General features: G+C 41.9%; 1 protein-coding gene and 1 long non-coding RNA gene across 3 annotated transcripts in view; one reads left to right on the top strand and one right to left on the bottom strand.

Moving 5' to 3' along the window:
• The window catches only part of LOC106738018 (uncharacterized), an 81,151-nt gene extending 74,601 nt beyond the window's left edge, over positions 1-6,550 (bottom strand). Inside the window, exons 1-2 of one of the 2 annotated variants that reach the window (XR_001374002.3) lie at positions 6,373-6,550; positions 4,538-4,605 (exon numbers count right to left, since the gene is read on the bottom strand). This is a non-coding gene — a long non-coding RNA (uncharacterized LOC106738018). The remainder of the gene's footprint in view (positions 1-4,537; positions 4,606-6,372) is intronic. The other variant, XR_009459110.1, reaches the window with a different exon arrangement.
• Positions 6,551-6,824: 274 nt separating this feature from the next.
• Positions 6,825-19,964, top strand: part of USP9X (ubiquitin specific peptidase 9 X-linked) — a 189,490-nt gene continuing 176,350 nt past the window's right edge. The window contains exon 1 of the mRNA XM_006266676.3: positions 6,825-6,930. The gene's annotated coding sequence lies outside the window, so the exon portion shown is untranslated. The remainder of the gene's footprint in view (positions 6,931-19,964) is intronic.

Here is a 19,964-nt window from a genome sequence, read left to right as displayed (position 1 = left end):
TGCACGTGTAGACACATCTACTGTGGACTTAAACAGAAAGGTACATGTAGTGCAACATCTTTCATTTAGACATTGGCATAGTTTAAGCCCCATGGAGTTTTGGAAAAACGCATATGCACGATACTAGCATTTACGAAGTAAAGGTTTTTATGTCCTTGTTCCCCTTTAAAGTACAAACTCTAGTGTGTTTAACCACAGTAGTACAATTACATTAGACCATTTCACTAGATGGATCCCCCCCCCCGTTATAAGAATGTTAGAGAACCTGATTCTTTAATGCGGTGAAGTTGCATCAGTGGTAGCAATGATGTGAATTTAGTCGAAAGTGTTTAAATATAACCTCTAACTGTTAGTTAGTAGAGCTGTGCAAAGGAGAATATACAACTGTGCCACACTTATTTTTTTTAAATGACACACTACAAGAACCTACATTATGCCAAATTAATTTAACTGAAAACATTGGAAAATTAAAAGCTATGCTGTTCACAGCAATGTTAGCTCATATTTTTATTGTTAATTACTTAAATATAATCATATAGAAATCTACATTAAAATAACATAAGAATACAATGCCAAGTCCTAAATAGAAATTGCCAAAACTAAGGTTGCTCATCTGACCTTTATTCTACCCCTCAATGCACGTGTGAATATACATAATAATCTTTAAATATCTATCCAAGCTATTATTTCTATATGAACTGTGCTTTTTATGTGGAGGTAGATAATATGATAGTCAATGTTAATGCGTACAGGTAATTAATTAATTAATTAATCAATGATATGTGTCGAATAATCAGCCTTACACTGTTCATCAGTAGCATTGGTCATTAGTTAAATTCCTCTCTTTTGCTGTGCTTATTTTGATTAAATCTGTTTAACCAATAATATATAACTATTTAAAAGGATAGCAAAAGATTAAACTGGTTGCATGTAGATTGTACAATGTTATTTAAAATTCTGTTCATAACATAGCTGTTAAAGTAGAAACTATACTGGATTTTTTTTTTTTAATTTCTATCAGGTTGGAAAATCAAACCAGACTATTTAGCTTTACTTGTTCAATAGCTAGTTTAGCATTTGAGTTTGATATGTTAACTAAATCAATGTCCTGATATATATGTTGCAAACCTTGTATCAAAATTATTAAATGTCCATGTTTTTATTTAATTAAAATATTGTAAAACATTTCTAATCATATTAGGGCTCATCTGCACAAGGAAATGAACCAGGTAGTTATTGTGGAATAAGCTGTTCCACAACAGATTTTCCAAAATATCTGCATATATGGACACTTCATTCTGGAATAATTAGTGAGCTCTGCAAGTTCTTACAGGCTGCCGTCTTCCTCCCATGAGTCCTCTTTAATCAGCTATTTATCCACTCTCTTGTCTGTTACTTTTTTTCTTGCAAAATGTTCCTAGTTTGTGTGCAGCAGTTATTTATAGTGACCAAAAGTAGTCCATGATCCTTTGCATCAGTGATGACAATGCTTCATAAAATGAGATTAGGCAACCAAGTCAAATGATTCGGGGGCATGTCTGAGAAGAGCCCAAATGAACAGAAACGGAAACCTTTTTTGGTGGGCTAGAGTGGAAAGTACTAGGCAGTGAGAATAGTGGCATGGAATTTGCTTGTTGAGTAACCACAAGAGTCCCAATGCTGTTCTCGGGCTCCCTTTTATTTGGTGCCATAAATAGCTGTCTTAGTCCATTTTGACCTTTGATTAGTACAGCAACAGGCTGCTGTCCCATCAAACTGCTGCCCCATCAAAACATTATGGAACACACGTTTTCTAACATTCTTGATGAAAGGAGGTCAAATACAAAAGTAGCAGAGTAAACATAAAAATTATCTTGGCATAATTGCTATAGCATAAATTTGTAACCTACTTTTATGTTTTAGGATTTAGTATGAGGAAATTACAGAAAGTAAACTTGGGCTGTAAATAAACAGATTAGGTTCTAAAATGAGAAAAACAACACCAAAAAGGGGACTAGGAAGTCAAGGAAAATTTGCAAATTCCCAGTCCAAATGCTGGGGAAAGGTATTGTCAATTAAATAACTATAAATTATTACTCTTTGTCTTAATACAGAAGGTTTTCTTTAACAAGTTAGTATAGGGTCCATGTTGCTAAAAGTTGCAAAGAGTTTAGTATTGTTGTGTTGTTCACAACTCTTTTTTTGAATGTGATTCTAATTCTTGGTGGGCAGTAGCCCATATTATAAAAAACTAGTGGTGCCTATGTTAATTTATTTGAAACTGCCAGAGAGGTTGAGGACTAAAGAGGTGTACTTCTCATTTGATCCTAGGGTAATACCTACAGTTTAGGACATACTGTCTGGACAGCGGAGGAAAGGTTGCATTGCTACTACCTGTAGTATCCTTTAGGCACAGAGAGAAATTTAGTTTCAGTCCTGTCAACATGGCATTTTTTCTTTATATATTATAGTAATTTACTTTGTAATTAGTCATGTTTATTTCTTATTTACTTAAACAAAAAGATGTTTTGATCTGATAGAGCTGAAACATAACACAGCTTTAACATTCTGATGTGTACTTTGCACCTCAGTAAATAGGGGGCTAGGGTGGTGCAGAAGCTAAGGCGTATAGTTGACAGGCCAGAGTTTGCAAGTTAGAGGCCACAAAAGCACTCACAGTGCTGTCATCATGCATAGGCGGTGGGGGAGGGGGGCTAATGGGGCTTATCCCCCACAAACACGGGGCAGCGGTAGGGCAGCAAGGCAGCCCAGCTACAGACTTCCAGCGGCTGCCGCAGGGGTGGCTAGGGAGTGGGGCTGTGGCAGGTGCTGCACAGCTGGGGCAGGGCATGGGACTGAGCCATGAGTGGCTCGTCTGGGAGATGTGGATCCTGCTGTTATGCACACCCTGGGAATCGGGGGGGGATGTGTCCCCAAGTCTGCCCTCACTGCACGTGCAGATCCCAGGCACACAGCCCCCATGCCCTTCTGGAGTGCATGCCGCAGCAGGAGCTGCCACTTCCTCTCTGTGCCGGGTGCCCCCTGGACAAGCTGCTCCCTGCTCTATCCCATGCCCTGCCCTGGCTGTGTAGGGCTTGCTCCTGCCTGTGCCCCACTTCTTCCCTCAGTGGTGGGGGGTGCAGATTGAGGCCCCAGTGGTGAGGAAGGGAGTGGGGCACAGGCAGGAGCATGGGCTGGGGTGAGCAAGCTCTGTCCCTCACTGCTGGGGCCTTGATCTGCCCACTCCCCACAGCCTTCCCTCTTCCCCTGCCCCTTCCTCTGTAGACTTACTTGCTCCCCCCCAATAATTTTGTCTCCCTCTGCCTATGTCATGTGATTCTAGCAAATCTGTGAATTCTACTAAATACCTTGTTGTAGGGACACAAAAGAGGAAAGCACCTCAGCAAATAATCAGAACCCCGGGGGGTTCCTGCCAACCGGGGATTACTGCGGCAGAAAGAGATGAAATGGAATTGTGGAAATCCTGGTCAGTTTTACTTTCCTGCTAGCCCAAGGGAGACTTGAGTGAGAGAGAGATCAAAATAAAGGAGAGAAAAAACACCCCAAAATGAAAAATGGGAGATAGGAAAGCAAAATAATGGGATATAGAAGAAAAAAGAAATGGTGTGAAACTGAGACATGAAATCATTAAGATAATAGGGCTTTTTATGTGATTAAAAAAAAATAGATGTTGGTAGGCCCAAACTTTTACTGACTTTTTAGACAGGTGTTTGAAATTCTTCTGAATTAATTTCTTGCAGTTGTTATTGGTGATAAAAATGATCTCAGAGTAAACAAATTGGAGCTTTGTACAGCAGCAGGGTAACAATACACATTGGATTGTTTTCTGAGGGGTTGACACTAAGATGTGTTTCCAATTTTCTTCCCAAGTGATAAATCCTTGTAGTTGACAGAAAACTCCCTACTGTAACGTCAGTCTATATATATTGTGAACTCTGAATACTGACATTTTTCACAAGAAATGAGGTTATTAGCCCTGGCCTCCTGAGTGAATTTCAACCTGTTAATTTCTGCTTAAATTTTTTCTTGTACCTGAAATATCTTACCATATTGTTTACTTCCTGTCCTAAAACTCAGGCACAATGTTTCAGATAGTATCCCAGGAGACCTACTTGCTTGCTAACTTGTTTTGTTATTAGTTTTCTCTTCCATCTTGCTGTATAAAGAGCTCAGATGAAGACAAATGCTTTTGAATCTAATTGTATTCTAAGTGGTGTCTGGGGTGCACAGTAAAAAACTTGTAGGGAGGAAAAGGAGAAGAAATAATTTTCAGCAACTATGCAGTCTGCACTCTGGCTGAAAAGGGATTCGTGGCAATTGTCACTTGACTTCTGCTTCAGGTTGGATGGGCCACCTGGGGCTTTGGCCCAAATAACCCAAAACAGGTTCCCCTTGGGGGTCATCCTAAATAGCCTTAGTGTTCCAAGGAAGAATGGGGAAGGGGCAGCACTGTACCTAGACTCCTGGCAGCCCCAGGCAAAATTTTAGTATCGGCCCCCCTTCCCCAGAGATAATGATAATAATCATCAAAAATCACCATTTTCGGGCCCCCTTTCTGTCCAGGTCTTGGGCGGCTGCCCGGTTCAGCCATGCCTGTGTCCGGCCCTGGGAAAGGAGAGAAATCTTGTGAAGTGTGTTTAAAGGGCACTGGCCACTGAATACATCAGTTATGGTATCTTATTGCAAAGGAGGCAGTGATTCAATGAAGAGTGAAATGTTGGCTCTTGGTACATGACTTGGCGTGTCAAGTGAAAGGACCCAGCCCTAGGATCCTCCACCAGGCCCAGCTCCTTTGAGTCAGAACCGGGCGCTCAAGCTTGTGGGGTGGTTTGACATGCGGCAGTCCAAATTAAAGCTTGCTGCTCTACTGTGGCATGGGCGCAGTGCCAGGTGGGCACAGGGAAATACCCTGTGGGTTTTCCAGCAACTTTCCCAGGTGATGTCTCACCCTGAGACCAGTGAGGAGTCCTGGGCACAACCAGTGTGTCAGGAACTACAACTACATCTTGCCAACTAAGCCTTGGACAGTCTGCCCCGGTGCTCCCTAGAAAGGCCAAGGTTATTCAGTCAGAAAAGGTTCTTTGGGTAGATGCGATATCTTCTATTAGATCAGGGGCGGGCAATCATTTTGGGCATAGGGCTGCTTACTGAGTTTTGGCAAGCCATCGAGGGCCGCATGACAGGCAGCCGGGGGCAGATAAATATTAATTTTCTAAATTTTTTAGGGGCCCCGTGGGCCGGATGGAATGGCCTGGCAGGCTGCATCTGGGCCGAGGGCCGCATTTTGCCCACCCCTGTATTAGACCAACTAAACTGTTGGAAAAATTGCTCTTTGCAAGCTTTCAGGCACAAACACCCTTCTTCAACCAGGCAAGATTCTTTGGGTGGATGTCATACCTTTTATTAGACCAACTAAATAAATAAATATCTTTCATTATACCAACTTCTGCAGCCAAGTTATTCTTCAGGAGGGTTATTCAGCATCACCTGCCCAGGCTTTTGTCCATCTTTCCTATCACCAGGGATCCTGGTTTTCTCTGATTAAAAAGAAATCCCCAATTTTCAGTTTAAAAAAAGTAACCCCAAATCCACATTTTCCTATGATTCAAATGAAACACTGTTATCTATATATCAGTGGTGTTTCATTTGAAACATGGGAAAATGTGGAATATCTGTATTGGTGGTGTTTCATTTTAATCAGTGAAAAAAGGTGGAATATCTACAAATAAGTGGTGTTTCAGGTGAAACATGGAAAAATGCAGAATACCTATGTTAGTGGTGTTTCATTCAAAATATGGAAAAATGTGGCATATCTGTATGTTGGTGTTTCATTTGAAACATGGGAAAAAATGTGGAGCATCTATGTAAGTGGTGTTTTGGTTTTAAAAAAGTAACCTCAAATCCACTTTTTTCCACGATTCAAATGAAATGCCACTATCTATAGATTTATATATTAGTGCTGTTTCATTTAAAACATAGGAAAATATAGATTTGGGGTTCTTTTTTTTTTAACCGAAAATTAGGGACTTTTTTTTTTAATCAGAGAAAACCAGGATCCCTTCCTATCCGACACCCACGAAGTAGCCCTGATCCCGGTCTCCCCCCGTGGGGAGGGGGAGTGTCAGGCAGCAGCAGCAGCAGCAGCGCCGTCCGAACGTGAACGCCCCGCCCCGCGCGCGCGGAGCCAGGTCTGACGTCATCATCCGGGCTCTGGGCCGCGGCGCCGCTCGCGCAGCGGGTCACAATGGGCCGCCAACGAGCCCAACCGACATGAAACGGCCGCGCCGCCACCCGCCCAGCTGAGCCCGGCGCGGCTCGGCTCCCCGCCCCCACTCCCACCCCGTGCCGCGCACACACTGCCCCTGTACCCACCCAGGGCCCGCGGGGGAGGCCACGCTTGGGGAGGGAGGAGGGGGGCGGGGGTCACGCTGTTCGGGTGGCGGGGCCACGGCCGCCGCCGCGCTGTGTCGGAGTCTGCGCCGCTGTCGGAGCCGCCATATTGCCCAGGACGCAGCAGCGCCAGCGCCGGGAGCCAACAGCCGCCGCCTGCTCCCCTCCCGCCGCCCGCCTCCCCGCTGCGACTGCGCCCCTTCCGCTCCGCTCGCCGCCTGCCTGCCTGCCCGCCCCCCGCCCTCCGGGGGCGCGTGTGCCGGACCCGCGCGGGGCGGAGCGCAGTTCAGCTCAGCGCAGGCCCCGGCCCACCTAGCTACCCACCCAGCCAGAGCGGCAGCGGCCGACCCCGGCCCACCCGGCCGGCACCCGCTGGTGACGCAGGAAAAATCCAGGCCGGCGCCGCGCCCGCCATGAGCCGGGCATGAGGCAGCCGCTCGCCGCGCACCGCCGCCTGCAGCAGCAGCCGCCCCGGGGGGCCCGCGCCGCCGCGCCGCCAGCAACAACAGCCGTAGCGGGAGAAGGGGACGCCGTGCGGGGGTGAGCGAGTGCCCCGGGCGCCGCCCTGCCCCCATCCCGGCGAGGGAAAATGGCTGACGGGCCGGGCCGGGCCCCGCGGGGCTGCGGCTCCCCGGGCGCAAACGCCATTACTGGGGCGGAGGAAGGGAGGGGAGCGGGGCCCGGGCAAGTCGGCCGCTGCCCGCGGGGCCTGGGGCGGGTGGGGGCCATGTTTCGTAGCCGACGGGGAGGGAGAGAGAGAGAGAGGGCCCGGACAGGCGGCCTTCAAGCGCTTCCTCCTCCTCCTCCTTCCCCCCTCCACCCTTGTATTTTGCGTTTGGGAGCCCTGCAGAGTGCATGGGCTGTGGCGAAAGGGTGGAAACGGCGCTGGCTTCTGACTCCCATGTTGTTGCCTTCGTGTAGCAGGAGTTGCTTTCCCATCGACAGACCGGATTGTATGAATGAGGGTCCTTCTCCTCTCTCCCCCCCCCCCCCTTTTTTTTTTAAACATTTCTTCCTTGTTCAGGATCCCTACGAGCCTGGGAGAGGAGGGCCCAGTGATGGGTCAGGGTTGGCTTATGACATCCGGTTTAGCACAAAGCTGGGAAAGCTTCTGGGTCCACCGCAGCAGCAGCACCACTTGACTGGCTGGGTGTGTGGGTTGTCTGGGCCGCTTGCTTTCTGTTGCAGGTGCCATGGTTGGACAGACCCTTTTTTGTCATAGATTTTGTAGACATTAGGCCTGGAAGGGACCTCGGAAGATCATTGGGTGCAGCCCCCTGGTCCAAGGGCAGGCAGTCAACTGGGTGCAAAGCTTTACCAGATCCAATAGTGCAGCCAGGCTGAGGGTCTGCTTGCATGGACCCAGCTGCAGGCTCAGAGCCTGCATTTACTTCATGTTGTTCTTAATTTGTAGGCCCTAATTCTTTATGTGGCCCCAGCCTGAAGGTTAACACTTGTTATGGCAGAGAGGACCCAGATCTTCCTTTTCATCAGGCTGCTGTTCTGCTGCTAGATAACAAGGCTGCCACTCTTCTGGGCTGTGGGACCTGTGATAAGTGTGTGGAGGATTGGGCCTTCGTGGAGCACAGGGCTGAACTGGCATGTCTAATTTGAGAGATTATGGGTGATAGAGCAGCTGTTGACAAATTTCAAATTGCTGCCTTTACCCTTGGTCTTCTGAGGGCGTATTTAGAAAAAAAAATCAGTGGGGCTTCCATTTAATATCGAAGAGCGTAGAGGATGAACCCATTTGATTTAGCAAAATCCTAAGCATGCTAAAGATTGATTTTTGGTGCTTGTTGGAAGCAGGTCATGTTTTTGATTATTGGGGCAGGATCACTGTTCACTTCCTTAGTCAGAAGAACACTATAGTTTGTTGCTTTTTCAAACTATATTAATAAAATCTTTCAACTGTAATATTTAGAGTAGGGAGGGAAGACCTAAAAGCATGGGACATCTTGGATGCTTCAAGATAATATCTAAATTGCAGTTGAAGAACCTCAAAAGTAGAGTTGTTTGGAAAAAAAGTTCAAAAATAAACCCATGAGCTTGTGTCATGGTAGCTCTCTTGTATTTTTAATTTACATTGCGTGCATTTTGCCTTTGCCTTTTATATAGTCTATTTTGCAAATGGTATTTTCTTTGGGCAGTCTCTGGTTTTTGCCATTTCTAAACTGCTGCTTTATCTCTTGCTAAATTTGCCCTTGTGGAGAGTTATTATTTCTTATTTAAGTGACAGGAAGGGCTGCTTATGTACCAGTAAGGGTTGTGTGAGCAAAGTCCTATATTACTTTGGCATCTTTAAAACACCACTACCTTTTAAAAGTATTGTGTTTCTAGTATTACAATGCATTTGAGATTCCCCACAAAATAAGGAGCCTCTGTTTATGTAAAATGTACATACAGTATTTTCAGTTTCTTGAGGTATGTTTTATGTTGGAGTTGTTAACAATTAAAATGAAAAAAAAAATGTAAATAACCACTTGAGGAAGTGGAAATCTCAAACTACAGTAAAGAAACTAAGGTACTTCCTACTGTGGGCTCTCAGCTTTAACATCACAGTTGATTCAGGGCTTTTCAATTTGTGAGATTATTCTTACTAAAAATGAGTAAGAATTCAGTCATTGATTAGATTGAACAAAGGAAAGGTTATTTTAAAATATAATGAATATCCACCTGAAAATTACTTTACATGTTTTGGAAAATTCCTTAATGATTTATAGGAACCGTTGGAGTGTTTTCTAAAGCATGTTCTGAACTGTAAAGTATTTGAAATGAACAGTTGCATGGATTTCAGGCCCTACTATATATTTCTTTAGGGGAAAAATGCACTTTTTGCTGTTTTAGCAATTAAAAAAATTGCAGTAATGTTTTGAAAACAGTTTGTTCAACACATTGATAATATCTCATTTTAGTTAAATACTGTATTCCTTCAACCTGTGATCATATTTTCAAGGGAAGAACAATGCTTTAGTTTTACTTACTTTGTTTCTTTTGAACATTGTTGTGATGAATCAGACCATTGGTCCTTTTAATCTAATATCCTGTCACTAAGTGGTCAGTATCAAATGTCTCAAATGAGAGCTGTAAGAAACCCTGTTGTGGGATAACTTGTCCAAAGTAAAATAATTCTTTTAATTCCCATTAGTTAGAGCTTATAAACATGAATTTTGTAACAGCTATAAAAATCCCTTCGAATGTTCTTAGTACTTCATAATTCTTGCTAGGCATATTAGCTTTCGTATGTAGGTGACCATTCCTAAACGGTGAAAAGGATTTCATTTTTCTGTATGCTCTGATTTTTTTTTTTATATCTGGTTTTCTTAACCTTTAATTTATTTGGAAGATGCATCCATAAAACTGTAGCTTATTATGGTTTCATTGCTCTATTTGTATTTGTGTTGGGGTATAAAATTTAGTTTGTGCCATAAGATGTTATGGGAACTACATTTGTGAATGGGTTGCAGCTATATCCTTTGCAAAAGATATAGTATCATAGGTACATGTTACAGTGTTGTAGGTTTTCTTTGTATTTATCGTACATCATTATAGCATATTCATACACAGAAAAGTTAGTTGTGAAGCAGTTAGGGTTGCTGCATGCACAATACCTGACAGGACTACCTTTTTAGTGATGCAGTTCTGTTTTGTTTAAGACTATTGTATGGCTTGGGGATGCCATTAACAAGGGATTCTGCCTACACTTCAAGACAGAATCCTTTTTTAAGTTGGTTGGGGCAGCTTGCACCAACTTTGAGGCAATTGTCTTTTGTAGGTAATGTCTGTTTAGGAGTATTGGACTGGAAGGGGTCTCCTGGGCCATCATATCCATTCTGGATTTTGCAGGTTCTTGCTAATCAAAAGAATTCCCAAAATCACCACTTTGAAACTTCACCTTCCAACTAAAAGGAATGCTTCCTAGCTACAGGTAAAAATGGGTGGGGGGAAGAGGGCAGTCCTATTGCCCTGCTACTTCAAGAAACAGGAAGTTAGTTAATGTTTGCTAGAAGATCCTAGGAAAAAGGACTGTGCCCCACACTACAGAGGAAGGCAGAAACCCCTACAGCAGAGCTTCTCAAACTTTGTGATACTGTAACCCAGAGTGCTGGATGGCGGGTGGGAGGGTGGGGAGCTCGCACATGGCAGCTGCCACTGCCATCCACCACTCCGCACTGCCACCACGTGCCACTTTCCTGTGCTGTTGCACATACCCCCTGGGAAGTTTGAGGCCCCCTTTTAAGTTGTTCATGACCCCCTGGGGGCTCACAACCCACAGTTTGAGACCCCCTGCTCTACTGGGCATACTGGGCATCAGTATATACTGATCTGACCCAGGGGAAGAATTCCTTCCTGGCTTCAAATTTGGTAATCAGTATGACCCTAAGCAGAATGGCAAGATTCCCTAGCCAGGACCTCCAGGTTTGCAGTATCAACAGGAGCATCAGGCTACCTCAGGCAGTTGGCAGCCATCAGGCAGTTAAAAAATGCTTGATTTTTGTGTCTTAGTTTTACTTCCTTACTTCAAATATTTCCCTTGACCCATGTATATGCTTCAAGTAGTTCCTGTTGAGTAGGCTAAATTTGGCTTAACCTAGTGCATGGTTTGACATATTGGACAACAGGAAAGGAATGAGAGCTCTGTTACGAGCTTCTAATGTTACTGGTAAGGGGGGGTGCTTTTCATTTTCTTAATTTCAATGTGTAATTTTATTTCTAAAAAGGAAGTGGAATAGCACACCTAATTCCTGTTACTTTATTCATATTCTGTTCTTTTTACGGAACTAGTAATTTCACTCTGTTTACATCGGAGAGAAATTTTAAGTAGCTGACTAGATTTTTGCTATTTTATCCTCTGGTGGTTGGCACGAGTTTTGGGAATCACATTTCAAACATCAGTGAAATAAATGTAGTTTTTGTGTTTCAGTACATGCAGTTTTTTTCTTTTAAATCTGCATTTCATATTTTTTTCCAAAATCCAGAGCTTATTTTAGTGCTACTTTTGAAAATGAATGCTTTGGTTTATTGAACAGTTTTGAAGCACTCAAACAGAACTACAAACTGTGAATTTGAAACAGTTTAATTGCCTTTCTTTTTTTTTTTTTTTTTTCAAAGCTGCTGTTTCTCCCCCCTTCCCCTCCATAGCACTATAAAGCTTCTATAGCAGCGTTTTAGATTTTAGGATTTCAGGAATGTTAGTGTTGAAGATTTTTGTAGTATCTTTGCTATTAAAAGTGAATATGTTTTTTCTTGTCAAAGTTTGTTACATATTTAGATGTTTTTGATGGGAAGAAGGTACATTTGCATGTAAATTTTGAATTTGCTGCTAATACTTAAGCTTGCTAAACAATTTGAATTCTACTCTTAAGTAATACTAATACTTAATTAGTACTTAACAAATAATTTGTGAGGGAGATTTTCTTATTCCATTCTTTTTATGCATATGCAAGTGAAGGCCTTTTCTGCCCATGAAAAAAGGTTTATACAGAAGAAAACTCCCTTTGTGACTTTCAGTCTTACGAATATATTAAAGACAAGCCATAGATAGTTTTTGTCTGACTCCCTTAGTGAGAGTTTGTACCCATCCCCTCCTGCCATCTGCCAAAAATAATCTAAAATAGTGTCTGGCAACTTTTACAAGCTGCAGGCTGGAACAACCCAGCTTCGGTTTGATGTGGGCCAGGGGACTTCAGCAGTGCATCAGTGACTGGGGGCTTTTCCTGCTCCTGGCTGTGTTTACAGGCACATCTTCCAGCCAGTGGGGTGCTGCGTGGCAGCCTAGAGCAGTGTTTATGCAGCTGTGGGGGAGGAGAGGGGAGAAGCAGCAGTGGTGCAAGTGTAGCTTCTTGTTGTCCAGCCTTGGCATGGTTGTGGGCACAAGCAAAGCCCTCCAGCTCCATGGGCCAGATCTTGTCAATCTTGAATCTAAAGCAATGGCAGATACTTTAGTGAGACCAATATACAAGCTATTATAATTTACTTTCAATTATCTTGAAGAGTTCAGGGAGTGAGTGCTTGGAGATGAAAGGTGTTTGGGAATTATCAGTTTCAGAAGTTTAAGGAAAAATTCTTTAGGCTACTTTTACTGAATTCTGGCCTCTTTAGCTATACAGGGCATGATACACATAGGATACTGTCTTTTCTAGAAAAAAGACACCTTTTGCAAGTAGTTGAATGCCACTACTAATGACCTGAAAAACTAAGTCTGTATTTAGAGAGTGATTCAGCAATGCACCTCTCTGGTACACAAAGAGTATAATAAAACACATTTACACTATAGATTTCTTCAGTGCCAGTACTGCAGACACTGAGGCAGTTGCTTAACTATGCATGTTTGCAGTGGGTGTGCTCATGAAGTGGATTTTCCTTTAAATTCTAGGTAGCCCTACAAAAAAAAGGGGAGAGAGAAACTGAGTCACATTTGGTAGGTCTTTAGGAACGAATGTAAGAAAAAGTAAAAACTATTTGAGATAAGATCCTTCTACTACTAAACATTTGATGGTGGGTTTCCCTTGTCAACACTGTGGGAAAGTCTAGCAACATTAGACTTGCTGGGTGGGAGTTAAGGTGTAGCTCTTTTCATCTGTTTGTACTAAAAATGAAAGTTTACAAGCAAGGGAAAAGGAGTCTTTTCCCCTTAACTGTTTTTGTTATTGTTAGCAGTGCAGATCATAAGGTAGGAACAAATGAAGTTGTTAAAGGTACTGGTATCTTAATGTACAGTTCTTGCAGCTACTATTATTTTCAGGCTTGTGTTTTACTGGTAAAACACTTCAGCATATTTTAAGAATTTTAATGGAAATAAATCCAAGGATCTTAACTTTAAAAAGGTGGAAAGGGGAGTTTTGAAGTCACATTTTGTCCTAGTCTCAGTTCATGGGGGTTAGAAGAAGAAAAGGGACTAAAATTTGTCAATAGAAACGTACAGAATCATAATTTGTCACTAATTATGTTTTGTATAGCTCTCATTTATGAAAAGAAAGGAAAGGTTATTCATTCATGACTTGACCCTTCCTTCATCCAAATCTATGTAAGTTGTCCAGTTGTAATAATTTTCAGTAATATAAAAACTGGCATGGTCTCAGAAAATATAGAATTTTAGAGTTTGACTGGAAATAAAATACTTTTGTCCAGAAAAGATCAGTAATTTATTCTACCATTTTAGGCTCCACTGCTGCCTATTCTTCCAAGGTGCAAACGCCCTCTGGCTGCTCAGAGTTTTCATTAACTTCACTAAAACCTTAAATTCAAAAGTTTTGAATCTTGCATTTTAACATACTGACATTCTTTCTTCCAATTTATTTGTCAACTTTTCTGGCATGCTGTTTTTAATTTTTCTGGATAGTTTTTCCATGAGCCTTCTGGAGATGAAGCCCATTTAAGTTTAAAATTGTCTCTTAGTTTTCCATTATTTTCAGTCATTTTGCCAAAATCAGTGTTCTCTGCACTTTGCAATAAGTAGCTCAAGAAAATAAACTTAAGCGTAGTCTTTAAAACTGGGGGGAGGGGGAGAATGATGGGGGTAATAAAATAGATGACTTGGTAATGTCTCCAGTAAAGAACTCAGCAAAATTCCTATTCAATATGTAAAAAAAATAAATAAATAAAAAAAATCACCAAGTGTCAGACTTGCCACCTTTGCTATGAAGCAATTTATTAATTTTGATATTACCTGTTGATAAAGATTAGTCTGAGACTTGAAAAATCTTTGATAGTGTCTTCTAGCCTGAATATATCATGAGAAATACCTGGGATGTCAGACTGCTAAGGTCACATATCCCAAAGTTATAACCTGCATCTTCTAAAGGACAAACAACTAAGTACTGTTTAGGTGGATATACTGCTTTACTGCAGAGTTGACTAATTTGTGCTGCAGTAAAGTGTCACTGTCTACACTGGTATTAGGGCACAGTAAATTTACTGTGTTAATTAGTCCCGGACAGTACTATCCTACAGTGGAATAATTGTGTGTGCTGACTGCATGTGTAGATGGTGACAGGCTGGCTGGGGCATGACAGTGCTAAAGTGCTGGGGCTGCTTGCTGCCTAGCCCTGTACTTTAGCACCCTCATATCCTGGCCATCCCATTCACTGCCTGATGCTGGAGCCTGGGGCTGACCCCCTCACCCGGCACCTTGCCAGCCCAGGTCTGCTCTACCCTGACTCAAACTGCGGCTGTCCTGGGTGCAAGTGGAGACACTGTGTCTGGCAGCAGCTGACTCCAGCGCAAACTGCGCCAGTGTTTATCACGTCGCCTTAATACCCTGTGTAGATGCACTCTTTGTGTACTGTATTTAATTGTAACTAGCCAGTTAAATGTCTCTACCATACACTTTTAAAATGGTTAACTTTCTTTTTAATTGGCTTTTCTCTTTCCTGTAAGAGATTTTATTTTTATTTGTGAAGTATTTGAGACTGATATCTTGCTCTTATTTTCCTCATTCCATTTTCTTTATTTTCTCTATGCTCTATACCTCTACTATTTTTTTCATTTCACTTTTTCTCTTCTCCTTACTGCTTGTCAGAAGAGCTTAACTGTGGTTTTTGAAACTGTGAGTAACATGGCCTGTCCTTTGTTTCTGTATGGTCACCAGCCCCTTTTGGTGACAGTAGTTGGTACTGGGTAATTTTCCTAGTTAGGTAAGATGAATGACATTGACTACCTCTGTGGTACTTAAAAATCCATTAGTTCCTTTTTCTTATGTTTTTCTTTCAGTATTATTGGGGAATACATGGCTTTAAATGTTCTAAGTTGCTTGTTGATCAAGTTGGGAAGGAAGGCAGTGTGAGAAGAGGGGTCCAAGTCAAAACATTGGTTGAGAAGATTAAGTCCTTGCTGATGGAGATTCCTACCAGGGCTCTCCCTGTTCAGAAGTGCTATTGTCCTCTTGTTAGTGGGTGTGTGAACTTGAAAATTGGCTGTCCTTGAGTGCTGAAAAGTGAAGCTTTTTTTTTTTTTCTTTCACTTTCTTAGCTAACTTTTATTCCAGTATCTTGCCTTTTGCATATGACAGGTCTTGGAGAGGAATAGGCTGGTGAAGATGCATGTATTATGGGAAAGGGAGAGGTGGGGGTAGGTGCAGGGATGGAGTCTAGTGGTGTCTCTAATAATTGATGTCTTCATTGACCTCTTCTTGTTAGCTTTCCCTATCAGTGGTGCTAGTGCTCACATTCTCCCCCCCTCCCCCCCAGCATGTTTTTTAGCTGTCTAGAGAAAGGTGAGAAATAGCAGCAAAAATAACTAGCATATTGTTAGTTTTACTCTACCGCTGCTTTGCAGATGACAAATAATGGAGGTTGTCTGCTGTATTGATTTCTTTATCAGTTCACATTTGGAAGGTTATCTTTAAAATCACATGGGTTAGGAATTTAATTTTCCAAACATTGTGAACTTGGGCCTAGATCATATCCTGTCTACTAGATGTCTAAGCTAACCTTGCTTGGTCAAAAATGAGGCTGTTCTCAGGAGAGAGATCCTCTTCTGTCTTGGGAGGTACCTCCTAAGGTACTTGGGAGGTATCAGTAGCCAGCTTAGTGCCCCTTAAGAGGCCAGTCTTGTTCCATCCTGGGAATATGCATACCTGGATGACAGAGAAAGAAAGGTAAGCAAGGGAGCCAGACTCTTGCCCAGTGGTTTTCAGCTCTTTAGATTCAAGGCACCCCTCCATAACTTGAATTTGGCAACACTCTGGTTGAGAATGAGCAAGGACATACACAGGGCAGTTGCACCTGGCTGCAGTGGCAGTGCCTGAACCACAGCACTTCTGAAGGGGTCTTACAGCACTTAGGATACAGTAGTATCCCTGGATGAGCCACTGCCCTATCCTAGTTTCTTGGGTGGTAGTTCTGGGTTATGCACCCTGTTCCTAATGGTTTTTATGTTGTGTTGTTTTGCTTTTTTAAATCTAATGGCTATTTAAAACAAAATAAATGTACATGTAGTTATTATGAACTTTTTTAGATAACAAAATGATGTGCCAAATCTAGTGTAAAGGCTCTATGTAGTTGTAAATCTACAAGATTTAATGGTTATACCAGAGTTCATCTTTCTTTAGAAGAGAGCTGCAATATAGATAAAAAAAGATTATTTAAATTGAGGCTTTCCACGTGGTGACTTAAATTAAATCAATCCATCTTACTTCCAGGTGTTATTCCCTTGTCTTCCTCTCCTTACTTTTTCTTCTTTGTATTTTCTTGGATGGTATTCTTGGAATCCCTGCTTGTATTGACTAAATAAGGTGCTTCATTGGGAATGCGGTCTTGAAAAAGGTACTTAAAAAAACAAAAACAAAAACAAAAAAACCCAAAAGTATTGTCATAGGGAATCTAATTGATAGGAATTTTTTAGTTTTCCTGTGCTTTATTGAATATGTACGTGCAAGAAGTACACTGAAGCACGCTGCTTTCTTCAAATGTACTGTATTTTCATCAGACACTTGATAATTGCATGAAATGTTTCAGTTGAGATTTTATCTTCTAATGGAAAGGTGAATTTGCATAAAATGGAATTTGGGTGGGCCAGTATGTTTGTTTATACACATGCAATGTATAGAACTTCTGTTTTTTAATCTAAATATTTTGAAAAGAGAGCTCGTTCCTCAGTAAATGAAACTGAAAAAGCTCTGTTTTCCTGGCATTTATGCTCCACCTAATACAGGTAGTCCTTGAACTTACGACACAATTGGTTCCTGAAAACCGCGTCTTAACGTTTGTAACTTGGAACCAATTTTTTCATTAGAAACAATATTATAAATGGGGGATTGGTTCCTGAACCAAGGCCCAATACCCTATTTTCACCAAAAATACCCCAGAATTTTGTACTCGATCAATTATAGATGAGTAATAAAGCCACATTAATATATTTATATTGTAAATAGCAATCATATTGATTTGGAAGGACTTCCTTGAGGTGACTTTGCTGGACTTTTTGAAAGGTGCTTGTTTGGACTTTTTGAAGGGTTCTTGGCTGAAGTCTTCTCAGGAGTCTTGGCTGCAGGTTTTTCTGGAGTCTTGTCTGCTTTCTTAAAGAAAGTGTCCAAGGAAGCTTGGACAGATGTTCTCCAGGGAGATGAGTGACACAGGGAACTTGTATTCTGGCGTGGTGTTGCATCGGATCAGTTGTTGTAAAGTCGAAACTGACAGAAAGTTGAAACATGGTTTCAGTTTATAAACGTTGTAAGTCAAGGACTCCTTGTATTCATTTACCTGGTTATCAGATTTTTCACCATTGCTTGGCAAAATGTTTTGGGAATAGCATGATGTGAAGAACGAGTGATAAAAAGAAACTTCAACTTCACAAACATTTGGGAATATAAACTAATATTTCAAATTTCCCTTGTAAATATTAGCTTAAACCTGAATTGGAAGATTAATTATAGTAACATACAGCACTTCATTTAAATACATTGAAGTTCACAGGTTGCCCATGTAAACTCAGTTTGTCCCATTTTTGGTTCACTGTGAAAATCTAAGTGTCTGTACAGTTTTGTTACTGGATCTGTGCCTAGTTCAGTGCACAGAGTGGATGTTGCTCAGTGAAATTGATAGGTCTTCAATATTTATTTCACATCACCCAAACTCTGCACTGAGTACCCCAGGATTAATTTCTTCATGGGCTTTTCTGTGGTGCTCATTACCTTAGTATCTCAATTGCTGTGCAAACAATAATGCATTAATCTTTACAGCACATTAAGTAGTAAGGTGATTTTTCTCTCTTACAGAAGAGGATTTGAGACATGAATACAAAGGCTAGAAATGTCAAATAAGTCTTCTGTCATTAATTCCAAACTTGATGCTCCTAATGCCTGAATTTGAAGCATACTTTTTATATTGTTTTTGATTGTAGTCATACTTCCTTAATATGTCAGCAAACTAGGCTTTAACTGCTACAAGTTAAACACTGGAAAAATGAAAAATACAATGAAACCTGTGGAAAGCTTGGTTTGTGCAGCACAAGGGATGGGGCTGGGATAGAATGCAGTTCTCCAGTGGCATTCACAAGACCAGCCAATTCTGTTCTTACACTTCTATGCTTTATTTGTGAAATACCTTCCAACTTCTGCAATAAGTAAGGAGGGAGTCCCACAGATAGCAGCATCCTTCTTTGCAAAACCCTGGTTGGTTGCTTGAATAACATCCATCGTGTAAGGACAATTTTAATTTGAAATTGTAGGAGAAACCAGATTTGTCTTGAAAATCCTAAATATTTAAGTAATGAACAGGCAACTTTGGGCTTTTGAGGAATTAAGAGTGCAGATATATTAGATGTATGAGAATCTAAACCAGCTAGAAAGCTGTCATTAATTATGGCTTAACCTTGTTGCTGAAAGTTCTGAGAATTACTGTAGTCTCTATTGGTCACTAGAAGCAGCACTTCTGTGCTGTTAGTTACTCATGCTTGTGGTTTGCCATTCTACTCTGTTTTCTTATCTCTGTATCTTGGCCCATAATGCTTCCTCCTTGCATATCTCTAAAATCCTTTTGGGGAAAGGACAGGCAGCACAGCAGCAGGAGCCAGGGAGCAAAAAGTAAAGCAGCAAATAAGGCAGGGGGAGGGGATCAGAGTGGCATGTGGGGAGGGTGGGGACCTAATCTGTCATGCCTACCAAAAACGGTTGGCCCTCTATGCTCTAGAGTTAGGAAACGTTAGATTAATAGTTACCTGTGCAACCTTAGTTTGCCCCTCTTGTGCATATGCATTATGAGGCATATTTGTTTTTTAATTATGTCAATGTATACCTAGCTTTTCACAGGACTCCTGACTTCTTTCAGTATACAAGATGCCCAAGGGATCACTAAATAAGTAGCCATCCAGTATTTCTTGTCATTACATGTTTAGTCCTAGGCTATGTTTAGGGTATACCATCCAGCTCAGTGCTGACTACAGAATTATTAATTTCCTTATGAATTTCTCTGTGGTGCTCTCACTACAGTATCTGAGTGTTTCACAAATACTAGTGAATTAATCTTCAAAGATGAGAAGTCTGTATAGTTCCCATCTTACAAATGGGGAGTACAGGCACAGATTAAGATCGCAATTAAATATAATTTTACTTCCACTCCCCAATTAGTTACTTAGGGCCTGTTTTTTTTCTTTTCCTGGAGCCCTTTAATATTATAGAGCACTTTGTTTCAAATGCAGCTTCCATTGACTTAAGTTTCAGTTGTGTGAGGTGTGTAAAATCTCAACTGTGCCAAGTTAAGCATCCAGGACATGGAGAATATACAATTGGTTTCTGTCTTGCAGATAGGCAGGGGGAGAGTCAGGTTTCTAGTAGGGGTGCACCAATAAAGACTTTTTGCGGCTGATACTGATGGCTGATTATTGACTAGCCATATCAGCCAATACTGATCCGATTGCTGATTTTTGCAGCCCAGACAGTGGCATCTGCTGGTAAGTCTGTTGGGGGGGGAGGGGGAGGGGGCAGATCAAGAACCCTGCGTTGAAGGAGGGAATGGGGCTGGGGCAGGCACCGCCCAGGTGTGGCAGGGTGCAGGATGGAGCTGGTAACTCATCCAGGAGACATGGGGGCAGCTCCCACTGCTATGCATATCCCTGAGGACCCCAACAGACTTACC

The sequence above is a fragment of the Alligator mississippiensis genome, chromosome 1 (assembly GCF_030867095.1).
Source record: "Alligator mississippiensis isolate rAllMis1 chromosome 1, rAllMis1, whole genome shotgun sequence".
In the NCBI taxonomy this organism is placed as follows: Eukaryota; Metazoa; Chordata; order Crocodylia; family Alligatoridae; genus Alligator; species Alligator mississippiensis.
The sequence above is the reverse complement of the archived record's forward strand: the minus strand, read 5'-3'. Positions and strand labels throughout refer to the sequence as shown.